Source organism: Delphinapterus leucas, chromosome 15 (assembly GCF_059928025.1).
Source record: "Delphinapterus leucas isolate spDelLeu-1000000601 "Yukka" chromosome 15, BTC_Dleu_Yukka2, whole genome shotgun sequence".
NCBI classification, from domain to species: domain Eukaryota; kingdom Metazoa; phylum Chordata; class Mammalia; order Artiodactyla; family Monodontidae; genus Delphinapterus; species Delphinapterus leucas.
In genome coordinates, this window is record NC_143143.1 from 10,834,516 (window position 1) to 10,856,912 (window position 22,397).

The window sequence follows — 22,397 nt, forward strand, 5'->3', positions numbered from 1 at the left end:
TGCTGCCACATTGTTTTCAAAGTAATTACCATTCATTTGGCTTTTGAGGCTGTTGAATGTATTTTCCACATGAGATTCCTTGATTTGTACATATTTTATTGCTATAAAATAGGTATTGGCAAGCTGCCTAAACTGTAGTGAAGGCCTTTAATTCCTATCACTATGTGTTAAAACAAATTGAGTGCAAACTGAGAGGCCTAAGATAGAACACTTGAAATGGATTCCACTCATTTTTTTTTTTTCTAAACCAAGTTTCCCCAGGTGTGAGGCACAGGTAGTTTAGATTAAGGTAGCTTAGTTCAGGCTGAGAGCTCAGAATTGTCTTAGCATTTGTATAAAAATGATAATGTCCCTCTTTGATGGCAAACCTCTCTCTTCCCGTGATCTATTATTCCTTGGGGAAAAGGATGTTTGGAGAGAGAAGTTTATTACCATTTTTCATGCATAGTAAGAGAAATGGAGTACTCACAAAACAAAGCCAGGTAATTCTTGGTCAAGGTAGAGACTTGGGCTGGCTGCTGAGATGAGGGTGGGCCCTGCCAAGCTGTGTAGGCTCCAGAAGTCCTTCTACTTCTCTGAACCCACTTTGCTCCCTTGTAAAATTAAGGTGTTGGAACAAATTAAATTAAATTTGTAATTTGTTTTTCTGAGGTTATTGGTATCTTGGATTTATTTAAGATCTTTTTACGGAGGCCTTCTCTAGGGTTTTAAAAATCATATCTACCCTGTTCTGCCCAGATTTTAAAAATAGTAAATGAGATGAGAGATTAAGTTGTAGAAAGTATTCAAGTGTTGGGTTAGATGACCTTCAAGGTCTCTCATAATCCAGAAATTCTTTGACTCCATGTGGTCAATGGAAGCTCTTCCTGGCTTCTTCAGTTGGATTTCCCACCACCCTCCAACCCAAATCCTTCCCACCAGCTCTGAGTCTCCCAGCAAAAACAAACAAAACAATAACAAAAAAGAACACATGTGTGTCCATGCTTATGCATTTGTTGTCTTTGAAATGCCTCCCAACTTTTCTCTGCTTTCCAAGAGCTTACTCTTTTGCCCAGATTTAGGGCAATTGACATGACTTCTATGGAGGTATTTCCAATGACCCCTATTCACAGTGACCAATGTCTTTACTGAAATATTTTTCACTTGGTTCCATAGCATCGTATATTGGCTTTTAGTGTTTAATACCTATTTCCCTTCTTTCTACAACAAATTGTATATTCTTTGAGAAAAGAGTTGGTGTCATTTTCTTCCATCTTTGATTTCACCCATAGTGAGAAGTGTAGCTGTTACTTAATAGGTAGTCACGGATCGATAGGTCCAACATTAATTTTTTTCTTTCATTTATTTACAAACATTTAATTGACATATTTCTTCACTCCCTCCAGATCCCAGGAACTGACTAGTCTGGTCTCCTCCATTGAAAGCACTCATTTTTTATCTTTGACATTCTTTCCCCCAAAGTTCATTGGCACACACACATGATTCTTCTACCAGATTATCTCTAAAATAAACACACGGCCCCTCTTAATGTTTCTATTGGGTTTTCATTGTTAGTAGTTAAGAAGAAATAGATTTAAAGAAAGAAATCCAAGATAATCTCAAAATTACTTTTGCAAAAGACAAAGAGTTTCTCAGGCATAGTTGTCTCTAATATTCATGTAAAAGTAAAGAGTCTTCCCTCTTCTTAGTGAGTTGGTTGGGTTTCTCAGTTGCAGGGAGCAGAATCCACTCTGGCCATTTTGAGCAGAAAAGAGCTAAATAAATGGCATTAAATCGCTCACAAAGATGTTGGCAAAGTTGGAGCAACAAACTCTGAGTTGAGCTTCTAGGCACAACTTCCAGAACCACATCCAATTAAGGTCCCAAATCCCACATCCTCTGTTGCAATGGTAAGCTGTCAACTAAGTAATATAGTGCCACCACTGCCAGCCCTAGACCCATTACTGCCATATCATAAAGCTGTAATCGTTGCCGCTGGCCCCCAAAACCTCATGTCTCCACCATCATGCTTACCAGAAAAGCCAAATTCCCAATGTTTAATCTCTTTGTTACAACGTTCATGGCCTCCTCATGTGTCTTGTGTGACCATCCACCTAGTAGAACCTGGATCCTATGAAAACCTAGCTGCAGGAGAATCTCGGAAAAGTATTTTTTATTTTCCAGTTTTTACAGTTTGGGAAGGCTTTTGAGGGTTCAGAGTGGGCACTGAATGAGTTAACCTAAAGTACTGGCCACATTCAGTGATTTTTCTCTTGATTTTTTTTATGGCAATCAACTTCATCCCAACTATCTTTCCAGACCAAAGATCCTTCTCCATGGAAGATTTGCCCAAAGATGATCTTTCTCTTTAATGCTCTTAAATGCTGTATGTTATACCCCAAGTAGCAAGTCAGGTTCTTTTCCTGTCTTTGACTAGCTCTAGATACAACTACTAAAGTACAAGCATTTGGTTGCAGCCTCCCCAGGATTCTAGCCTTCCTGGTGTTTTACTCATAGGTGGACATCTTTCTCTTGTATTTAACCTTGGTCATGAGTTCTTCTTTATACCATTTTGATAGGTGCCTTTTTAAAATCAGAGCACCTCCGAATCTTATCTCTGCAGTCATATTAGTTACATAGGCACCCCTTCTTTCTCATAGGAGTTGACTGGACTATGATCATTCATTTATTTTTTTCAGCAAATATTATTTCATGACCCATCCTGAACTGGATACTAAAGTCATTTTATATATTCCATACTGGGGATATAATGGTAAATAAGATTTACCATGGACCTCTCAGGATGGTGAAGAAGAGAAGTATTCCAGATAAATTAAACAATGACAAATTCTGATAAATGCTGTGAAAGGGATGGTGTTGGAATATAGAATTACAGGGAATATAGGGAAGTTCTTTAATGGGTGGTGTCATACACGATAATAGTCTGAAGGGCAAGAAGAAGCCAGCCAAGCCAAAGTAAGTTATGTCCACTGGAGTAGGGAACTCAGCATGTGTAAAGGTTTGAGGTGAGAGGGAGTTGGGTGTATTGAGGAAACGGGAAAATGCCAGGGGTGGACGGAGCAAGTAGGTGGAGCGGGAAGACAAAGAAATGGATTTCAAAGATGCTCTGCATCAGACCAATTAAATGTGCATCGGGCATCTAGACAATGAAAGTCTTTTGCCAGTAGAGCTTGCTACTGAAGCACCTTTTATTTCTTCCACTTTGTGGATTGGACTTGAGTAAATTCCTGCAATTCTTTCGATTCTTTTTTCATTTTTACCTCACTTAGATCACCTTCAGTGTGTCTACCCACACGCTTGTGTGGATTTTCCCTCCAGTATGCATTTCTGATTTGATTGTGTCTTTAAATGTCATTCTCAACATGGATGGGCCTTGAGATTATCATGCTAAGTGAAGTAAGCCAGACAGAGAAAGACAAATATATGATATCGCTTATATATGGAATCTAAAAAAAAAATGATACAAATGAACTTATATACAAAACAGAAATAGACCCACAGGCATAGAAGAAAAACTTATGGTTACCAAAGGGGACAGGGTTGGAGGAGGGATAAATTAGGAGTTTGGGATTAACATATACCCACTACTATATATAAAATAAATAACCTTGTTGGTTATCTATTTTATATAGCACAAAAAACTATACTCAGTAGTTTGTAATAACCTATAAGGGAAAAGAATCTTCAAAAGAATATATATATATATATATATATATATATATATGAATCACTTTGCTGTACACCTGAAACTAACACATTGTAAATCAACTATACTTCAATGAAAAAATAAAAGAAAAAAAATGTCATTCTCTTCTACTGAGGTCTTTCAAGCCAGAATTTTATCTCAACAAGGCTGTGATACCCATAAGATACTATTTACCATTTAGTGTTACAGTCTCTAATTCACTTTCCTCACTGCCACGCCCTAGATGTTGGTTTGTAGAAATGCAATGACACAGGATAGCTCTTTTTGTAGCAGAATATCTTGCAGCTGTTACTTACTGTAAAAAAATGCCTCTCAAACTTACTTCTGCTGACATTTACAGACCGGGTGCATCTTCTGACATACACCCAGAATTTGATGACGTACTTTCAAAATACGAAGAGAATAGTACTTCGGATTTTATGTTTTGTGGTGGTATGAATGAACACATGTCTAACGATGAGTAATAAAATCAAAGATGAAAATTATTTTTATGATAAAGTAAATATACATGGTTAAGCTAAGTTTTAAAATATTATAATTTATTTTTTAATATGAGTAGTAACTTTATCCCGACCTATTTCTTTGGTAAAAATGTGATCAAATGTATTCTATTGGAAAGAAGCAAAAATAGACCATATTTACTGTCTAAGTTATATAATAATTTAATGATATTTAGCACCTATTGCAGATGGATTTATTGTTGCAGATTTTATTTGCTTTATCAATGTCTTTGCTTTGGTAATCTGTGCTGTTTGGTCATTTCTTGTTTTTTTAATTTGAAGTACAGTTGATTTACAATGTTGCGTTAGTTTCTGCTGCACAGCAAATTGACTCAGTTATACACATACACACGTTCTTTTTCACATTCTTTTCCATCATGGTTTGTCACAGGATATTGAATAATGTTCCCTGTGCTGTATAGTAGGACCCTGTTGTTTATGTTCCGTCGTCTATAATAGAAATGTTCGTGGCATCAGTCTCAATTCCGTGCAATGTAGAGGTAGATGCTCCACTGAAAGGTTCTTCGTCTCTCCTTGTCCTGTCCTCATTAAAATGTATCCCCAAGTAGGATGAAAAAGAAAAGAAAAATACTGTGAAATCACGACTTGGTGGCACAGCAGTAGCGTCTTGTTGCCACAACGGCCATCTGGGCACAGGGGTGACAACAGGCAGTTGACAGGTTAGAGGTGAGAAGAGGGGTTTTGAACAAATCAAGCAAATCAGCTGTAAACTCCACCCCTTTGTCACTCACCATGGGCATCAAAAGAAATGCAAGGGACTGAGAACACTGTTATGGATTCACTCTAATTTATAAAGTTAAACCATCCTTTAATCTCAGTAGTTAGGTACACTCAGTAAGAAGTTGCTTGTAAAGTACCACACAAGCAGTAGTAATTCCGATACACTGCAATCGATCTTTACAAATCATTGAACCCTTTCCAGGCACAGGAGTTGAGACCTATATTATTCCCTGGCTCCTGGCACTTGCTGATCCCGTATCTTACCCAAAACCTTAGAAAGCAAACCGAATCTTCACAGATGTGCCAACATGGATTTTGACAATGAAAGGGGAGACCTTTAGCCCTGCCCCCTATAAACTGCTGATCTTAGCAAAACAAATTGCTGAGAAAGCATTTCCTATAGCACTTAAATGGAATTCAATACGAATACATCACAAGTCAGAAGTACCTCTGGTCTCATCTCTTTGTAAATAACTCACTTGTAATTATTTATTTAGTGTCAGTTATTGTAATTGTAAATAACGTGCTAACAGGAGCATCTTCTCTGCTCACCGTTTTTAACTTGTTCTGCAAAAACTCAAACATACACAAAAGTAGGAAGGATAACAATGAACCCCATATACCCATCACTCAATAATCAGTGTCATGGTCAATCTTTTTTTATCTATACTGCCTCTTCCTAATAAGCATATGTTTCAGTGTATGTATATTTTAAAAAATACATAACCATAATGCCTATGTTGCATCTTATGAAATTAACAATTGTTTTTTAATATTATCAAATTCCATTCAGTTAATAGATTTCCCCATTTGTCTCATATTTTTTAGAGTTGGCTTGTTGAATAAGATCCAGTCAAAGTCCACACATGGCATTTGATTCTCTTAAGTGTTTTTTAATCTATAAGTTCCCTCTTTCTCTCTTTAAAATATGTTTTCCTTTTCAATTTATTTTATGAATAAATCAAGTCATTTGTCCTCTAGATTTTCCTACATTCTGGACTTTTATGATTGCATTCTCATGACATTAAACAGATTCCTCTGGATCCTGAATGTCTTGCCAACTGGTAGCTATTTCTGAGGTTTGATGTGATTCAAGTTGGAGTTTGGGGCAAGAATTCGTCAGAGGTGGTGGCAACGTTTCACCTCTATCTCGTAACACACAGCTTGACATAGAGGGGTGATTTGGGGATACCTGTTGAATGACTGCACGATCTCTCACCCTTATCATGTTCCTGTTTGGACCCCAGGGCACTTTTCATGCCAAGATGCCGTTCCTCTTCTTCTGATATAATAGCGGCTTAGCCAGTGCCTTGTTGGAATTGCACTTGGTTCTACTTACACAGAGATGAATGATCACCCCTAGGGAACTTAACACCTGGAGGACGGGGTAGGGGGCATAGGTGCCAATGGAATTCATAGGATGTTATGGGAATACAGTACAAGGTCATTAATTCAGTGTCAGAGGGAATACAAAGGCTTCCCAGGGGGACAAATGCCAGGAGTTCACCAGGGCAGAAAGTTGGGGAGAATATCTCTGGCAGAGGATACAAAGGGAAAGGTGCATTGGGGAGCAGCAAGTGGTCCCAGGAGCATGGACAGCCATAAGCATTGAGGTCAGAGAGGCCAGGTCAAGGATGCCCTGGAATCCAAGCTAGGGAATTTGGATTTCATTTTTAAGGGTATTTGCCAAAGTACCCACACGTGTACAATGGAGGTAGAAGATATAAGTGACAGGTGACAGAAAATGAATACCTACATTTCCAAAGAAGCCTTTGGAAAGCTGCTCCCTGACCTCGGTCTCCTCTTGTGTAAATGGCCTTGTTCGTGGCTGCCCTCCCCACCACAGAGGCTTTCTAACGTTTAAAAGCACAACAAAGTGTGGAGAGTCCAATGAAACCTGTAAGTGAGATTGTAATTGGTTGTCTCGGGCCTTGAGAGTCCCAGAGCTCTGTTTTCGGTTCAGACTTTGCTGCTAACAATGTGAGTGTTTGGACAGGTAACTCAACAGGAACATGGCTTGAAGTTCTGGGCCTCTTTTTCGTCTGTCCAGTGAGGTACTTGGAACAGATGACTTTCATTGTCCCTTTGTTGTCAACAATGACTGATGCCGTAAGCCCAGAATTACAAAGAATTACTGTTGTTTCACTTCTAATCTGCTGCTCTTAACATTTTTCTCCTCGGTGGTGGAAAGTAATTCAGGTAACATAGTTCCTTTTTGCATAGATTAAACCATAGCCCCCGTCATATCACATGTCCCGTTGGGGCCATGCTTACGCTATGGTCAGCAGTGCCTTTCTCTATCTGAATTACCAGCAGACCAAATGGGCCAGAATCCTGGAGTGAGGGAAATGTGAGGAGCAGATGCAAATGGGCAGGAATCTGCACTGTTAAAAATTTTTTTTTAACTTTTTTTTGATTCATAGGAAGTTGCACAGATATTGCCTAGGAAATTTTAGATGCATAGGAAGTTGCAAAATATTGCAGAGAGGTCCCAGATAGCCTTCACTAGGCAATCCTGATAATTCTATCTTAATAATTATAGTAATTATTAAGTAACTATTTACTTTTAAAATAATTATTAAATATTTAATAATGATACTATAATATCAAAACCAAATGTTTGATGTTGGTACTATGTATGTGTACAGTTCTATGCTATTTTTTTCACACATGTAGATTTGTGTAAACACCATTGCAGTATATGTGATAGTTAATTTTATGTGTCAACTTGGCTGTGCCATGGTGCCTAGATATGTGGTCAAGTATTATTCTGGATGTTTCCATGAGGGTGTTTTTGGATGAGATTAACATTTAAATCAGTGGACTTTGAGTGAAGAAGATTGCCCTCTCTAATGTGGGTGGGCCTCATCCAATCAGTTGAAGGCCTTAATAAAACAAAGACTGGGGCTTCCCTGGTGGCGCAGTGGTTGAGAGTCCACCTGCCGATGCAGGGGACACGGGTTCGTGCCCCGGTCCGGGAAGATCCCACATGCCGCGGAGCGGATGGGCCCGTGAGCCATGGCCACTGGGCCTGCGTGTCCGGAGCCTGTGCTCCGCAACGGGAGAGGCCACAACAGTGAGAGGCCCGCGTACCGCAAAAAATACACCAAAACCAAAAAAACAGAGACTGATATTATCCAAGCAAGAGGGGATTCTGCCAGCAGATGGCCTTTGAACTTGAACCACAGCATCTGTTCTTCCCTAGACTCCATCCTGCTGGTCCACTCTGCAGATTTTGAACTGGCCAGGCTTCATAATTGTGCAAGCTTATTCCCTAAACTAAATCTCTTTCTATATGTGTACATCCTATTGGTTCTGTTTGTCTAGAGAACACTGACTAATACAATACTAGGGAGAACTAAGGAGTCTGTACTTTAACCAGCTGCCCAGGCAATTGTCAGACACTCTGGAGTTTGAGGAGCATTGTCCCCAGCAATGCCGCTGCCAGCCGGACAATCAATGGATCTAAGATCCTGACGGTCAGTCAATGTGACATTACCTAGCAGTCCCTCTCAACAGTGAAGAGAGAAGTTTGTCCTGGCTGCCCCACATGTCAGAAACTTTCTAGCCCCTGACCAGCTCAGAGTCTATGTAGGACATGCATCTCGTACCTCCACGTGCATGACTGGGCAGATGTCTGAGGTTCTGTGTCTCCAACACACTCCTAAGTGAGGCTGGTGCTTCTGGTGCCTGGAATATACTTCTGGGAATCAGATGAGCCGGAGCTGGATCCCTGGCTCTGACCTCCACTGGCTGTGTGACCCTACAGATGCTGTCAAGCCTAAATTTCCTCATTTACATATTGGGGGTATGTAAGGGGTGATAATCTCACAAGCATACTGTGAGAGTAGGTGACATCGTACCATAGAGTACCTGCCACAGGTCAGGTACACAGTGGTCACTCATTAAGTCTTACTTTTCTTATCTTTCTCCCCATCCTCAAATGGAGATTACCTTTCCATGGGATAAGGACAAAAGGTTAATCTGAACACAGACAGAAAGAACAGGGCTTTCGGGGCTGTCTTCCCAGTTCTGAGTTTGTGTTCTTCTGGAGTCGCCTTCCAGAACTTACTAAGAGATTAGACCTGGTCCATTCTGCAATGACTTTGGTTGAGCCATAGTCATTTTTGCTTTGGAGTCTGTTTTATCACCTACCCTTAGTCCAAACTGACCTTTGATATATAGCTGCTTGAAAAATGAGTGTTCTTAGGGAATAATTTCCTAAAAAGGGCAACGCCACCTTGTTCCTCATCTTCTCGGAGACTGGGATCCCAGAAACTGCCTCGGAGTAATCCTTCTGACCATGCACTTTTCTCCTGGGGAGAAAGGTCCTGAAATGCAATTTATTGTAAAACACACAGTAGTTACTGGCTACCACAGTCGATGATATTCCTTTTATTACCACTCAGACGAGAACAGAAAATGACATCGGAAGGCAGTGAACTCACCGGAAGGGCAGAGAATGTCATTAAATTCAACATGCATCATATTTCATAATCAGAACCCTGCAGTCAGCACTGACACCGCAGAATGAGTATGTTGCAGTCATGATAATATAAAACCCATTGCATCTCTTCCCTTGGTTCTTTCTGGACCCTGGCTGGGGCCAGGCCATTAATCACTGGAGGAAGGGATGGTGCAGACCACTGCACACTGGATTGCATAAATTGAAAATACATCAGTATTAGCGGGAACGCTGTCTTTAGTTTATCTCTGTCCGGGATGGTAGCTTCTGAAAGGCTGGGATGTCTTTACAGTTAAACCACCCAATTTCAGCAATTGCCCCAGCTTGGAGAAAGCGTGTGGTCCCTTAAGGCTTATGTGGGAAGGATTAAGAAGCAGCCTTTTCTTCAATCAGAGGAGGCTGCCCTGAGACTTTGTTGGGGGGCCGATGGCTTCTCTTAGATGCCTCTCGAATGGCACCTCTTAGCTGCATCTCGAATAGCACATGGGACAGGATGTATACGCCCATGGGTCGGGGTGGGTCCCCAGAAGTATCATATGCTTATATAGCATCCAGGCTGATCTTAAATTTTAGCTTTTGTGTTCTATGCCATAGTGTATATATTTGTTTTAATTTAAAAGAGTGTTTTCCTTACGTCACTTAATACTGAAAATCCAAGGAACTGTGTCAAAAATCTGAGGCTTTTGGAGCCCCTGACACACTGGTTTCAGAGTTCCAGAAATGTGTACTTAAGAAGTATGTGTCTATGGGATAAGATCCTGAAATTTGATTCAGTTATAAAGAGCCTTCATGATCTAACCTCTAATCTCATGTCTGAGCACTCAAACCGAGCAACCTTACTTCCAGCACGCTGAACCTCTGTATGGTTTCCGCACTCTCTCTAGCCCTTTAAATGCAATCGGCCAGTTTCTTCCTGCTATTACGGAACAGGTTCCGCCAGATTTGCAATGATTGGTTTATCTTATCCCTTTCTCAACGATTATAAGGTCACATTGTTCTTAAGTGGCAGAGTCAGGGTTCAAAACCAAGGAATCCTAGCCCCTCAATAGATCTTTCACTTATAATGCAAGAAGTACTTGAATTATAGCGACATGGATAGACCTTGAGATTATCACACTAAGTGAAATAAGCCAGACAGAGAAAGACAAATACCATATGATACTGCTTGTATGTGGAATCTAAGAAAAAAAAAGAAAGATACAAAGGAACCTATTTACAAAACAAAAATAGACCCACAGACATAGAAAACAATCTCATGGTTATCAAAGTGGAAAGGGGTGGGGGAGGGATAAATTAGGAGGTTGGAATTAACATATACACTCTACTATACATAAAATAGATACATCAAGGACCTACTGTATAGCACAGGGAACTATACTCAATATTTTGTAGTAATCTATAGGGGAAAAGAATCTGAAAAATACATAAAACTGAATCACTGTGCCATACACCTAAAACTAACACAATATTGTAAATCAACTATACCTCAATTTAAAAAAATATATGTATATATAAGTTATGCAAAAAATAATTTAAAAAGAAGTGCTTTAAATGTTTGGGAAGATACTAGACTTGTTGCAGTTAATATACAAAATCAATCTGTGATGAAAAGTGCAATAACTAAAATCAGCTCGTTATTGAAGGAGTAAAAGACTGAACTGATGTGGCAGAAAATCAAATTAACCAAATAAGACTCAGAATCAAGAAAAAGACACTATGTAAAAAATTAACAGAAAAAGAATGTAAAGTGATGGTCATAGGAGATGGAGCATAGAACTCCAACCTGTCATGAAGAGAATTATAAAAAGAGGAAAAGACAAAGCAAATGGTGCAGAATTCATAATCAAGAATAGAAGCAAAGAACTCTCAAAACTTAAAAAAAAAGAAAAACCTTAAAAAATTTAAAAGAAAAGAGAGTGAAAATCGTTACCCAACTCCAGGTAAAATGAATAAGCAGACAACATCAACAACATATAGCTTTTTAACCTTCTTTTTTAATTCAAAAAAGTAACTTACATTTATTTAACTGTAGAGGGGGTGTGCATCAGTGGGGTACAGTGAGTAAAACTGTTTTATTCTGTTTTAATCAACCATGACCTGTCAAATTACGCATTTCTGTCTTTCAAGTGTATCTCAGGCAGATTCAATAACTTCTTAGTCACTTTTGGTTACTAAACATCTAGTCTTCTTGAAAACTTTGATCTCAAACTTGATTTTATTATAATATTTAATTCTAAACTCTAATCTCAGTGCATCTAGTAGCTCAGATTAGAGGGAGGGTTGGAGGGGGCATAGTCTAGCTCTGACACAGCCACCCCATTAATTTCCCTTCATGACCGAGGCCCTCTGGTTGGTTGGGGGAAGGAAATGGGGATTACGGAAGTCACTGCCATATTTCAGTGGTTTCTTAGGCCTTTTCTGGTTCCAATTGCTGGTTGCCTCTGAGGATGTAGCCATTGGTCTTCTCATACTTGGGATATGAGGTTTTCTTGAAGTCAAGTTCAACATCACCCTAACCCATCTTTCACCATGGACACCCAAATGGGCATCTTCTTTTGCCCTCCAGCCATTCAGGCATCCAACTGAGACAGGGTGGGACCTGGGACCTGGGACCCTTTGCTGCAGTGCTGGCACCTGGACAAATGTCATCTCCTCAAGCAACAAAATACGAAGAAACTACAAGTGACTAAAAATGAGTGCGTGCATATGCAGCTGGGGCAAATTATGGACAATAAGATATAAAAAGACCAAAAAAACCCAACTGCCACTTCTGAAGGGCTGGGAGCAAAAACAGGGTACTGCACATGCCCCCTGCACTCAGCACCACTAAAGGGGTGGGCAAGCCACCTAAGCCACGCCTCTGGCCTGACCCCTGGACCCGACCCTACCCTCACCCCATGTAAGGAAACAGCCTGCTCCCACCTCCCTACCCCGGGGAGCAAGCAACGGAAACTGTTACTTGTTCCCGCTCCCCGCTACTGCAGCAGGGGCCCCAATGAAGCCTTACCTGAATTTCTTGTCTGGTCTCTTATCAACACAACCTCTTTGACACATAGCATGTTGTCTTGCTGGCCTGGCAGCCACCTGGACAGTCCTGCTGCTTCCGTCCCTCCTCCAACCACAGGGCTCCCTTGTGAGGAGCTGCAGGAGCCAGGGAGGTCTTCTGCCTCCTCCAAAGAGTGGGAGAACTGGGATATGGGTGAGTCACTTTATCTCCCCATCCTTTTCTTCTAGGTACACTGCTCTACAGTTTTCTCCTGCCCTTCTGGTGTCATGAACCTCCTGCCTCGGGAAAGCTCTGAAAGAGGGGTGTCTACAGTTCACAAGGGCTTCCCAAATCGAGGGACTCTAACAAACTCTCCAAAATCTCCTCACTATGCTTCTCTTTGTTCGGAAGAGAACATCTGGATGACATGTGGATTCTTCAGCTCCAAGCACATGGCTGGAACAGGAGATGCCAACAGCCAAGTCCAGGAGGTACTGGCAGCTCTGTGAGTTTTTCTATTGGAGTCTTCCTGGGGAGAGAAGAAAAAGCTTCTCCGCATAATTACTGCTCCCCTCAAGGTGCCAACAAGTCTCCTCCTCCCTCCCCCTTTCTTCCCCTTATTTAGATTGTACGTGAGTGTGTTCTGAGATGACTAGGATGGGGGTGGTACTTGGATACAGCTCTCTTTAGAATATGGGAATGCTAAAGCTATTTTGACTTGAACTTTGAGCCCTAGCTAATAATTCCAGGGCAACAGGAAAAATCCAACTCAATATCCTGTTACACTTATAAAAATGTTAAATGTTACATAAGGGTGAGAACACACCCATTGCAATTTAAAAAATATGAATCACCCATTTCTGAAGCTTACGTTTTGCACTTTAGCAAAAGACTTCAAAGCTATTTCCAGACCAACTATTTCATTTTTCTCTGGGTACACAGGAAGAACCCAGCCCCTCTTTCATCAAGGTGGGACCATGTGACTAAAGTTCTTGCCAGTAGGATGTGGGCACGAGTGATGGAGGTCACTTCCAGGCATATCTCATGCTGTCTTCCACACTCTCTCCCCTATCCACACAGTGGAAACAAAAGACTCTAAGATGGTAGAGCCATAACTTGGAGAGAGACTGGACCCCTGAATTCACATCTTTAAGAGGCACCTGGCTGCGACCTAGAAATTAGACTTGTCATAATTACTCTTCCTCTGTGGGTAGACTCCAGAGTCATTCCCAGTTCTTGACTCTTTTGTATAATGATACAATGAATATTTTTGTGTGTTTGAGGGCATATTTATGTGTAGAAGTAAGATTGCTGGACCAGAGGGAATGCACAAGTTTTACCTTGATGATGTCCAAATCCCTCCCTCCAAAATTATCCTGACATATACTTCTATTTATAGTATAGAGCAGTATCTGATTCCTTATACCCAATTCATATTTCTTTTCCTTTGATTGGCTTGTTCATATGCTCTGTCCATTTTTATACTCAGCTCTATGCATTTTTTTCTTTATAGATTTGTAGCATCTTTATATATTATTTATTTTTAATTGAAGTATAGTTGATTTACAATGTTATGTTACTTTCAGGTGTACAGCACAGTGATTCAGTTATATATGTATATATTTTATTTTTTTCAAATTCTTTTCCCTTATAAGTTATTACAAAATATTGAGTATAGTTCCCTGTGTTATACAGTAGGTCCTTGTTGGTTATCTATTTTATATACAGTGTAGTAGTATGTATACGTTAATCCCAAATAAATATTTCTTGAATAAATAAATAAGATATATGGGATAAGTTAGGAGTTTGGGATTAACATATATATCATTTACTTATTCAAGAAATATTTATTAAGCACCTAGTATATTCCAGAAACAATCCGAGGCACTGGGTAAATAGTGGTGAATGAAAGCACATACAGTTTCTGAAGAAGATAAACAAGCTTAAGTGCGATGGATGAAGAAAAGTTAGGCAGACAAGGAAAGTAAGAAAGAAGGTTCCAGGTAGAGGAAAACCAAGTACAAAGGCCCTGAAAGAAAGATCACCAAGAGAGCCATACAAAGACACCTTGCTACTGAGTTTGAGACTGTAGAACAAAGAAAGCAGGGCCAGGGCCATGCATAAGAGGAGAGGGCAGAGAAATACCCATAGTTAATGAGGCTGAATTGCAGGGGGCTGGGCTGGGTTGAGAAAGTAGATATTAAACTTAACATCTTCTTCTGTAATGGGTCTAAGTATTCGAACATGACTGTTTATATCCATGGGTACACTGATGCAGGAATCACCACAGTAAATCCCACTGAGCTCAGCTGTCAAAAATCTGGACTTCTTGGGGGGTGTCAGGATATGTCAGTGGTGGAGGCGAGGGCAGCTACACATAGAAGCTTAGTGAGGTTTAGGGTACCTACCAGTTTCCCCAAGTCAAGGCCTCTCTTTCTTTGCAGAAGTAGTAGAAAGTTTCAACCAGATTTCTGTATCAACATGGTAGATTCAGCCAATGAGTTTGTCTTCCTTTCCTTCCCCAAACCTATCTAAACCATATTAAAGCTATGCAATGTTCATGAACGTTAATCATTTGTGTATTACATGGGGAGGGGGAAACTTCCCCCTCTACCCCTCTTGAGTTCTTGTGAGGGGAATTATAATAAAGTTTACACAAGACATTAACAGGAGAAAAAGAAAGAAATTTTAATTCATGCACATTAGGGAGTGGCCAAAGCAGGCAGCTTTTATACTTTTTAGACAAAGAAACAATAAATTTGTGAGGAAACTTGGGTTTTGGGTGCCCAATTAGTGAAGAATCTGAACGGAGTTTGGGCTGAAAATAGTAAATTAAAGAAGTAACAACGTTTGTTTATATAGGCTTCTTGGCCCTGAATTCCCTATCTCTGGGAGTAAGGATGTCCTTCTATCTCCAGATGCAGGGAATGCACCTTTCACTTGAGAGATTTATTTCCTGCTTTCAGGGAGACAGAAAGGAGGGTCAGAGTGTCCCTCTGTGTTAGCTGTTTCTTAAGTAACTTGAATTCAGAATAATCAATATACCATGAGACACAATTTGGGGTGGCCTACTCTGGGCCCCAACAGTTGCCTTGGTATATTTTTTCCAAATCTGTTCCTTGAGTTTTGTTTGGGATGTTGTTCCCTGGAATTTTCAGTTCTTATAAAGGAAAACATGTCGGTCTTTCCTTTGTTTTTTTGTTTTTTTGTTTTTTTTTTTTGCGGTACGCGGGCCTCTCACTGTTGTGGCCTCTCCCGTTGCGGAGCACAGGCTCCGGACGCGCAGGCTCGGCGGCCATGGCTCACGGGCCCAGACGCTCCGCGGCATGTGGGATCCTCCCGGACCGGGGCACGAACCCGCGTCCCCTGCATCGGCAGGCGGACTCTCAACCACTGCGCCGCCAGGGAAGCCCTGTCAGTCTTTCCTTTGTGATATTTTATTTTTTATTTTTGTGCCAGGAGGGTGTGTTGGTGCGGAGAGTTGGGGGGAGGAAAGGCATGGTGGCTGAAGAGAGCAAGGAGCACGGGTGTGCACCTAGAGGGAGGTGGGTTGCCAAGTCTAGCTGCCTAGCATAATTATTCGACAAAGTTAAAGATCCAGAGACTCTAAAGCGTATCAATATTTCTTCTTCTTTTTTCTTTAGGAGAGAACACTCTGGTTAGGCTGATAAGGGTGTGGAGTTCATTGTTATATTTCATTCCCTGTAAATTACTGTATTGGCATTCTGGCTTCCCACCTCAATCTCTTGTTGCAGGAGGGGGGACCCTTCCCAGAGCCTGAGAGTGGGCTCTTGTCTAACACTCAGAAATGAATTGTCTGAGGAGACACACGTGCTGGCAAAGCAAAAGACTTTATTGGGAAGGGGCGCCCGGGTGGAGAGCAGCAGCGTAAGGGAACCCAGGAGAACCGCTCTGCCACGTGGCTCGCAGTCTCGGGTTTTATGGTAACAGGGTTAGTTTCCCAGTTGTCTCTGGCCAATTACTCTGACTCAGGGTCCTTCCTGGTGGTGCGTGCATCACTCGGCCAAGATGGATTCCAGCGAGAAGGATTCTGGGAGGCTGGTAGGACATATGGACTGGCGTCTCCTCTCTCCTTTTGACCTTTCCTGAATTCTTCCGGTTGGTGGTAGCTTGTAAGTTCCGAGTTCCTTACCAGCACCTCCTGTTGTAAGATAACTCATGCAAGTGGTTGCGTTCGTGCCTGGCCGGGATGGGCGGTTTTGGTCAGTGGCTCCCCTAACATTGGCATACACCATTATCTCCTCTTCAAAATGTTAATATAATAATGCCTGTTGAACTGCAGAGGTTAGGATCCTGTAAATCATGGTAGAGAAATTCACGATCCAATAAACATGTCCCAATTAGAAAAGTGAGGATGTAGGAAAGGGGAACTCCATGAGGCTTTGTAAATTTTTTTCACTTTACGAAACTAAAGTAATAAATATGGATTGGTAAACAAGAACAGCATTAAAACATTTTACCAATATTTAGTAATAATGAGCTGCTGTATTATTAATGTCTATGTCTTATCTCTAGAAGACTTTCAGGATGTTCTCTCTGTATTGTTTCAGTGATTTGCCCAAAATTAATTTATTGCGTCTACATTTGGAAATAAGCCTTTTGATCCCAAGAGTACAGGGAACATAAGCAGTTATTAGGTGAAGTATATTTATACCATTAAATACTTTTTCTGATAACAGATTAGGCTGAGAAAGAATGACCTATTGTGGTGCTCGGGCTGTGCAGGTAAGACCAGTCACTGGTAATAACAAGGGTGACAGAAGCTTCAACCACAAGAAGTCATTCTCGTGTGTGCTAGGCTCAGTGCCACTAAGAACTCGTACATGATCTGCTTTAAGCCTCAATAAGAAGCATGAAAGCCTTTCACGGTTCAGGAGACGGAGGCTCAGAGACATTTAACAACTTGCCCAAGATCCCACGAGGTATATCTTAAGTTTTCTTAATTTATGGATTCATTCAACACGTTTCTTGAGCACATGCAAGGTGCCACTTGGAATTCACCAGTCAACAGCAACAACAGCATTTGTATAGGAAGAGATTTAGTATAAGGAATTGACTCACACATTGGCGGGGGCTGGGAAGTCCTACTCTCAGCCATCTGCGATCTGAGACCCAGGAAAGCCCGTGGGATAATTCAGTCTGAATCCAAAGCCCTGAGAATCAGGGACACCAAGGGTGGACGACTCCTCAGAATCTTTAAAGAATGGTGCCAGCCCAGACCCAGGCTAGACAATCTCTTGGAAGTGTCCCCACATTTACTGTTTGTACCTTAGGAGGACGCTCTTACTCTCTAAAGTTTGTGGCAATTGTGAACGACCCTGAAATGTAAAAGCTTCCAGAGAAAACGCTGCACTGCTGTCTGGGGATTTGTCCAGATCTTTCCCTGCCCAGTTTCCTCATGTATACGTTGAAGAAGAACTGGGCAAGTTTTAAAGCCTGTTGCTGTAGTTATTGTGTGTCTCTCATCCTTGCTTTCACTAGTAATTTTGGTTATTTTATCCCAAACACATGACCTGAAAAATGAGCATTGTTGTAACTCAGAGTTCTCTCATAGATTTTATGTGTCAAGTTGAATGGCCACTGGGTGCCCAGATTAAACATTGTTTCTGGGTGTTTCTGGATGAGATTAGCATTTGAATAGTGGACTCAGTGAATAGGTTGCCCTTCCCAGTGCCTGTGGGCATCATCCAATCCATTGAGGGCCTGAATAGAAAACAAGGCAGAGGAGGGAGGAATTCACCCCTTCCCACCTGGGCTGTGGATCTTCTGCCCCTGAGGTTCCTGGTCCTCAGCCTCTCAGATCCAGCCTGGAATCTACATCCCTGAGTCCCCTGGTTCTCAGACCTTATAAGAAGAGACATTAGAGAGCTTGCCTTCTCTCTCTGCTATGTGAGGACACAGCAAGAAGGTGGCTGTCTGCAAGCCAGGAAGAGGGTCCTCACCAGACACTGACCGTGCTGGCACCTTGATCTTGGATCTCCAGCCTCCAGAACCATGAGTAATACATTTCTGTTGTTTAAGCCACCTGGCCTATGGTATTTTGTTATGGCAGCCCTAGCTGATAAGACACGAGCTTCCTAGGTGTTTCCTCTTTTCACCTTAATTTGAGCACTGCTGCTGTAGTGGAGTGAGAAGAGGGCGAGGAGAGAGTGGGTGAGGTGCTGGAGGCAGCCATATGGATTAGAAGGTGATGCATTGTGAGGGCTTAGGTGAAGGACAGAGGAAGACTGAGTCAAGGCATCTACAGTGAACCTGGGAGGGAGGAAAAGATCTAGGGTAGGTAAGAGATTTGACAACAAGACCAATTTTACAAGGAGGATTTAAAACATGGAAAATTGAGGAATGCTCCCAAATTTCAGGCTGGTGTGATTATGTCAGAAGATGGAGTCATTTGGCCAAGATGGCGCACTGGACGTGTATCACATGGACCCCAGCAGGCCTAGAATTCCCCTCACTCTCCATGAATCTCCCCTTCACAAAATGCCCCAAACCTTCCACCACCTCTCCAGCAAAGCTTGAATACAAAACCAGTTTTGTGCTTCATCTCACATATCTTTCCCACCATGATAATTTATCAGAACTCAAAAGAAGCCAGTCATTTCCTTGTTTCATGTTAAGAGAACCTAATTAGCAGTAATCAGTCTATTTCATAGAATATTTGCAAAGATGCTTTCCTGAACTCATGCACAGCACTAAAAAAAATGAAAAAATATACAGCATAAATAAATAACAGGTGCTGGCCTAATTAAGGGCACACTCCATAGGGCAGGTTTCTAATTCTTGAGTGCCAGTCCCTACAATTTAAATTTTCTTGTAAAGGTGATAAAGCAAACCTGGAATTAAGTCCATGCATTTAGGCTATAGAATAGACAAGGGACAGCATGTTTTAGTGTCAACAGCAGGACAGCAAGTACTTGGGAGCTTTTGCCCCTCACCAGCAGTGCAACGCTAGGTAAGTTACTTAACCATTTGTAAACACTGATTTCTCATCTGTAAAATGGAATAAAATACCCACCTTGCATGGTTATTGTGAGGACTAGAAATAATAACAGGACTTGTGGGTTAGATGCTCAAATGCAAGCTATTGTCATCCTTTCCCTTCGTGGTGGGTCCAATTGAGGCTGCTCGGGGATAGAGCCAGGCCCCTTTGGTACATCTCAGGTGCACTGCCCTCCCCTCCATGCTGCCAACCCACCCATTGTATTTCTGCCATTTTCTGGGAGATTAAAGGGGAAGATATAGCAAAAGCATGGGGAAGCAGCAATCAAAGCCTGCACTGAGGCAGTGGCATTTGGGATGGGTTTGAGGAATTAGTAAGATTTAGTGGTTTGTGGGAAAGATTGAAGGAAAAATAGAGAGGAAAGTACAATGATGTGCCCAGTTTCTGGTTTGGCCCCCTGGGTGGGTGATGATGGTGCCGTTGACCAGAAGACAGAATACAAGGGGAGTTAGGAGCAACATGTACAACTGAACAGGCTGTGTACTGCACAAAGGTGTCCAGTTGAGGGGATAAGTGGGTGCTGACATGACCTTGGCATCTTTGAATAATTCACACAAGACACTTCATAGGCTGGAGCCCCTAGAAGAGGAATCAAATTAGGGGAGATAATCCTGTGTCCCTTTTCACTGTTCTCTATTTAAATTCGATCATAACTGGAGCATGAGTCTGTCATCCTTTGAAATCCCTTTTAAAGAAATTATTTCCAGAAATAATATATAGACTTAATTTACCAGGCAGCCCAGGTCACATTTCACTCCTAAAGATATGCCTCAAAAGTGCCCGTTGGTTCATAAGAAAGTGTCCAAATCTCTTAACACAAAGAGCCCTCCATGGTCCAGGGCCTGCCTCCTTGCCAGCCTCATACCCACTCTGGCCAGGGCTGGCCTCACTATACCACACTTGCTACATTTACGTGTTTCTCTGCCCAGAATGGCCTCCTCCCCTTTATCTTATTATCTTCTAATTGTACCTCAGAACTCCTCTCAATCATCTCCTTCCTGAGGAAACTTGTTTTCAAAATAAACGTCCTTACTCTCTGGCTTTTTTTTTTGTTTGTTTTTACTCCTTTAAAATAAAGCAAAGAGAGCAAGTGATTAATTCTGCAACTGCATTCGAAAAATGTCATGCAGTTCATCTGAGAGATGCTTTTCCAAATGTAAAGTTATACGGTTGTGATGTACTTGAATGAAAAATACCTGCAATTCTAGTGTTCAGAACACTGTATTTCTTCAACACGGACACTGAGTCTTTGGTGAAGGTTTCTGATCCACTGTTTATAAAAGCACTTGCACTTCTCTCATCATTTGGTGCAGCGTCATCATGCAAGAAACAGTTTAGTGAGAAAATGTAACACCCATTAACTCTTTCTCAGATTCTCAAGGTCTGAAATAAAGTTAATTGGATTTGTTCACAAATTCAAGAATCAGCCTAAAATAGTGTTTCCCAAAGGGTATTCTATAGGAGGTTGGTTCTAAGAGATAAGTATCATGGGAAAAAGGGTTCTGTGATACAAGTAAATTGAAGAAATATAGAGTTAAACAAAACTAGATGATTTTTTCCCCTTGCAAAATCTCGGAGGCTTCACTTTGCTTGTATGCATTGAATATCCCCTACAGGGGTCTAAGGCATGCAGAGTATCTAGACTTATTTGACCACAAATCCCTTCTATCAGAGATGACCTTGCACCTCTTGTGGTCTGTGGAATACATCTTGGGAAAAGGTGCTTTGCAGGACTAAGTGTATTGCCCACTGAGATGGCAGGGATTGCTCCAAACACCTGTGGATAGAAACTGAGACTTAAGAAAAAATAACTTTAGCTTTCACAAGTAAGGAGGAAACACACCCCCCCTTACATCACCCATTGCCACAAATCCTTTCTTGTCTTCTCAGAGAGCTATAGTAGCTGAAATCCTACTGGAAGATTGGATATAATTTACCTGTACTGCCCCTGTCCCTGAGTCAAGATGCATTACACCGAGGATGAATTTTGAGTTGAGGGGCTCATATTCTCTTGCTCTCTGTTGCCAGTTTTGCTGGAGGGATGAAGAGAGAAAGGAGGATGGACCCTATGTAGATGCTTAGCGTATGGGGTGTGGTCGGTGGACCAGGAGAAGTGATGTGGGTGGATGGAAGGCTGGACAGGGCCCAAGGTATGTGATAAAACCACATCCAAAATATCTGATTAAATACACAAGTTGACTGGAAAGCCCTGAAAACTCTAAGGTCAAACACTTGGAGTAAAATTTTAAAACAAAAGGAAGCATTTCTCCCTTTTAGATTTGCCTCAACCCTACCCCTGACTTAGCCTGTAAAGGAGGAGTTTTTCCTAAAATTAGAACTAGGAGGGGAAAAGCCACATACAATCATAACATATACTATGTACATGCATTTTCTCTTTTGCCCAATATACAGAAGAACTATGGTGCTTAGGTAAAAAGTCTGTCTCTATGTCTGTGAGTCTGTTTCTGTTTAGTAGGTAAGTTCATTAGTGTCATATTTTAAATTCCACACCTAAGTGATATCATATGCTATTTGTCTTTCTCAGTCTGACTTACTTCATTTAGTATGGTCATCTCTAGGTCCATCCATGTTGCTGCAAATGGCATTTTTTCATTCTTTTTTATGGCTGAGTAGTATTCCATTGTGTATGTTTACCACATCTTCTTTATCCATTCATCTGTCAGTGGACATTTAGGTTGTCTCCATGTCTTGGCTATTGTGAATAGTGCTGCTATGAACATAGGGGTGCGTGTATCTTTTCGAATTAGAGTTTTGTCTGGGTATAAGCCCAGGAGTGGGATTGCTGGATCATATGGCAACTCTACTTTTAGTTTTTGGAGGAACCTCCATACTGCTCTCCATAGTGGCTCCACCAATTTACATTCTCACCAGCAGTTTTGGAAGGTTCCCTTTTTTCCACACCCTCTCCAGCATTTGTTATTTGTAGACTTTTTAATGATGCCCATTCTGACTGGTGT